A 5,030-nucleotide genomic window follows, 5' to 3' on the forward strand; every position below is an offset into this window, starting at 1 on the left:
TGAGTGTCTATGAATCTGTTTCTCTAGTCAACCCAGACTAACACATCTTTATTCTACTGGGCAGTCCTTAGGTGAGATAATGTGGACATAGGTGTGAATGGGAAGGTAACAGGACTGACTTATAATCTGCCCAGGCAGGGTAGCTTCCAGTGAAGTCAAGGATTCTGTGGCATACGTGTTCATGACTCTGGAATCCTCAAGATCAATTCCTCTCAGTGGCCCTTTCTGAAGTCAGCTGGGGCTGCTTCTCCAGAGCAATGACCTCTACCTTCTTAGGCCACACCCTCACGGTCAAATCATAGGCACTCAATGGGCCTTCTGGTCACCTGGTCCCCGGAAACTTCCTCTTGCCTTCTTCCCAATTCCTCGTTTCCCTCAGAGACATCACCTTCATCAGAATCATCTTCCTTCATACGGCCTTCTTTTCCTTTTGTATTTTGACAAGAGACCTGGATGGTTTAGAAATCAGTCTATTAACTAAAGACGGAACCCTTAGCTGTCCCTGAGGGCAGGGAGGGCTTAACTTCAAATTTCTAGAAATGAGATAAAATATTTACATTTCATGTTTCTTGTACAGACAAGCCAGAGAAAACAAGACTCCCATGGTAAAATCTGAAAAGTTTCCATCTTATAGCAATAGATTCACATAAAAGCATTTCAAAAGTCACTAGAGGAGAAACAGACAACCCCAAAGCAGAAACATAGCCAAGTTCAGGCTCAGATGTAAAAGGCGGAGGTAGGGAGGCACATCAACATAAAATACAACCCAGGGAAGAGAAAATAAATCATTAGCCTTAGACACGTATGTGCTTCTTCCCTTAGATGATCAATTCATCAAAGATAAGAATCATGTTATTCCACTTCCTCTTCTCAGCATCTCTAGATAGTAGATACCCAGTGGGGCCCACTGGTGGTTCAGTGGTAGAATCCTCACCTTCCACGCAGGAAACCTGTGGCTTGATTTCTGGCCAGTGGGTTTCAAATTCAGCCACTGTCCACCTGGCAACACTGGCTTGTGTCTCGCTGGGATTCCAAACAGATTTCCCTAGAGCTCCTGGACTAAGACAGAGTAGGAAAAGAAATTCTAGTGAGCCACTTGCAAAACTCGGATTTCCAGAAAATTATTTCAAAATCATAAAAGCAATGGGGCAAATATTTTTTAAAAAAAGGAAAACGCCAAGGAGATTCTGGGGTGTGACTTGTATGGAGAATTGGGGATCACTCTGTGAAGGCGAGGATGGTGAGACTTCGTCTCCAGGACTTTGGACACACTGGGTGGGCGAGATCAATCCCTGGAGAAGGACATCATGCGTGGTCCAGTGGAGGGGCAGCGAAAGAGTCGACGGCCATCCATGAGACGCATGAAACGCAGTGACTCAATCGCTACAACCAAGGGCTCCAACATAGAACAATTGTGAGGACGGTTCAGGATGGGGTGGTGGTTCGTTCGGTTGTGCACATGGCTGCTAGGAGCCGGAAGTGATTCGATGTCACCTAACAGCAGCTCTATCAAGGCGAGTCTGATCGAGATTCGCATTGTGGGGATATCACTTTACTTCTGCCTTGTTTCCTCTGCGCTCTTGTTCCCCTTGCCCAGTCTTTCCTCTGGCAGGCAATGCCGCCTCTCATTCCTGTCCTCACTCTTCCATCTCGGATGACCTGCTTTGGCATGCCATCCTTTCATCCAGCTAACGCCCATCTGCCACAGTGTTGCTAACTGTCTTTCATGGAGGAGGAGCCAGCAGGGCAGATTAGCGTGGCCTGTCTTCTCACCCTTCCAGGACTGCGTAGGGCAACTGACCAATACAAAAGAACTTCAAAAAGTTCACGGGAAAATGGAATGACAAGGAAGTCTGCTGCTATTACAGCATGCCCCACACTTGCTCACTCCCAACGAATGGCTCCTCCGCAGGCCTGTTATCTCTTTGCAGATGAGAAATGCTTTCTTAAAGCCCTCAAACATAACACAGTGCCCATCATAGAGAAAGTATTTAACATGAAAGGACGAGTGGGGTGAGACGGGGAGGGGGCAGCAGCAAAAAGAGAGGAAGGAAGGTGAGAGGGAAATGAGTATGTTGGCTAATTAGTTGGAGAATTCTCTTCAAGAAATCAAAAAAGCATAATAGTGAGTTTATGGAAACCAATTATCCATAGATATCTCTTCTAAGAAAATCACCTTAACTGCTCCTCAATCTGTTCTCTCAAAATAGCTGGCTAATTAGGGAGCCTGTCTTGGGCTAAGAAGAAGGAGTTCACTGCACACAAATGTCACAAGATGCATTCCAGGACCTAGAATGAGACAGAACTCCGCAGGAAGGGGGAAAGGGACCAGACCTCAACCTGGTGCACCAGGACTTGAAGGCAGCATACTGGCATGAAGCAGCGAAGCAGAGAGGTCTCCCCCTCTCCAGAAGAACGCACTACAGAGGACAGCACTGAAGATACAGCTCGGGGAGCGGGGCGGGTCTGCTCAGAGCACACGGGAGCAAACTAAGAGGGAAGGAGAGAGAGAGAACCACATCCTGACCCACCAAGCGTCGAGGACGATATTCCTGCTCAGAGCAGCCAATGCACTGAGAGGACTTAGGGCCAGCCCCACCATGAGACACAGCGTCCCCTCACTGGCCCAAATTGCTACAGGGGACAACACTGGAGACACAGTGCAGGAACTGTGCCGGATCTGACACACACACCAGGGCAAAACATGAAGGAGTGCAACCCAGCAGCAAGGGGGAGAAAGCAATGAAGTCCCTGAGAAATCCCCAAAGTAGACGCCGAGAACAGGGCTTGGCGCCTCATCAGACTCAATCAGAAATCATCCATAAGGGTCAACAGACAGACCTGGAACTATTTATGGGATTCCCACACACACACTTATCTTTATAAGCTAGGCAGGATAAACAATCCCAAGGAGAAAACAATGTGACTGATGGTTCTGGTGGATGTATGAAGGGAAGGAGGAGAAGGAAGGGGGCAGCCAACCCACCCAGGCACAAAGGAACAACAAGTGATGGTGAGGAGTGCATAAAATGCCTGGTATGGTTTGATCAAGTGCAATGTAGCCGAGAGAAAATACTGGAAGCAGAAGGAAGGTCAAATATGAAAGAGGAATGGACTAGGAGGCAAAGGACATTTATAGAGTTATAAATACAGGCAAGTACATATGTAAATATATTTATATATAATGATAGGGATAGAGATCTAGATACATATATTTATATGTTAAGTATTAAGGTAGCAGATGGACATTGGGCTTCCACTCAAGTACTCCCTCAACACAAGAACACTTTGCTCTAATAACCTGGCGTTCTGTGATGTTCACTTTCCCAACATGATCATTGAAGACAAAATGGGCATAAGAAAATGTGAAGAAAGTTGATGGTGCCCAGCTATTGAAAGATATAGTGTCTGGGGTCTTAAAGGGTGGAAGATAACCAAGCAACCGTCTAGCTGGGAAGCAGCAAAGCCCACATGGAAGAAGGCCCCCAGCCTGTGTGATCACGATGTCAACGGGAACAGGTATCAGGCATCAAGGACACAAAACAAGCAATCATATCGATCTGAACAAGGGAGGGTGAAGTGGAGACCCAAAGCCTACCTGTAGACATTTGGCCATCCCCTCACAGCAGGGTCACAAGGAAGGGATGAGTCAGCCAGGGTGCGCTATAGCACTGATGAAATATACAACATTCCTCTAGTTTGTTAATGCTTCCTCCCCCCAAATATCATGACCCCAGTTCTATCTTACATATCTGGCTAGACCAGAGCATGTACACTGGTAGAGATAAAACTGTTGACACATGAAATCCCGGACAGATTCTCCCACCCCACCTCCACCCCCCACCAGGAACAGTAATAAGAGTGGAGATACCATGAGGGTAGAGGGAAGATGAGGGGAGAAAGGGGAGAAAGGGGAAACTGATCAGAAGGTTTGATGTATAACCCCCCCTCCCACCCAAGGGGGATGAATAACAGAAATGTGGGTAAAGGGAGACAGTGATGGTGTAAGATATGAACACAATAATCATTGATAATTTATCAATGGTTCATGATGGTGGGAGGAGGGGGGGGGAAGAGGTGCTGCTACCAAGGGCTCAAGTATAGAGAAAATGTCTTGAAAATGATGATGGCAATATATGTACAAATATGCTTGATTCAATTGCTATATGGCTTGTTATCAGAACTGTAAAAAAAAAAACCGATAAAACAATTTATTTAAGAAAGGAAGGAAGAAAGAAAATGGCTCACACAATTGCAGCAGCAGGTAATTCCTGTCTGGTTCAAGTCCATAGGTCAGATGTTAAGCTGGAGGATTCTCCTGACTCCCATAGTTGTGAGGGTCGATGAACCAGGAAACAGGAAGGAAGCAGGAAGAAAAAGTAAGAAGACCACAGGCTGGTGGATTCAGAGGCAGATGAGTCCTTGGTCAGCAGGCCAGTGTTATGACTGCAGCGCCCAGTGAATCCAAATTCAACTGGCCAGATGGCAGACTGCTGTTGACTCCCAGGATCAGTCAGAAAAACATCAGGATGTGGACTCAAGTCCAAAGATAAGCCAGATCCAAACCTAGCAAGAAACAGATAAGCATACCACAGGGCCTGCTAATAAAGGAAGTAGACCATCCTCCTGAGAAAACTTCATCAAGGTTATGACCTGAATAAAGGGGATGGTTTCCACCTGCTCATAGTAGATCCTATTATAGAATTGGCTGCATGCACTCTGTTATGAGGGACTACTAAACCTTAACAGCCAAGCCGACACGAAATCCACTCATCACCATCAGAATCACAATTATAAAGTCTTTTTAAAAACTCTTTTAAAATTAATGTGTAAATTCATTGGAAAGGCTCAAAACTCAGAAAAGAATGAAGACTAAAATCACTAAGAATTTTGTTATCTTCATTCAATAGCCATTAAGATTTCAGTGAGTGTCCTTCTTAAGTCCATTTATTTAAATATACAAAAATACGAGTTTAAAGACATATTATCAAATGAGTATATTGTGCGCACACACATATATGTGATTTTTT

This window comes from Echinops telfairi, unplaced genomic scaffold (genome assembly GCF_000313985.2).
Source record: "Echinops telfairi isolate 266 unplaced genomic scaffold, ASM31398v2 ScPeMD7_3533;HRSCAF=4204_0, whole genome shotgun sequence".
Classification (NCBI taxonomy): domain Eukaryota; kingdom Metazoa; phylum Chordata; class Mammalia; order Afrosoricida; family Tenrecidae; genus Echinops; species Echinops telfairi.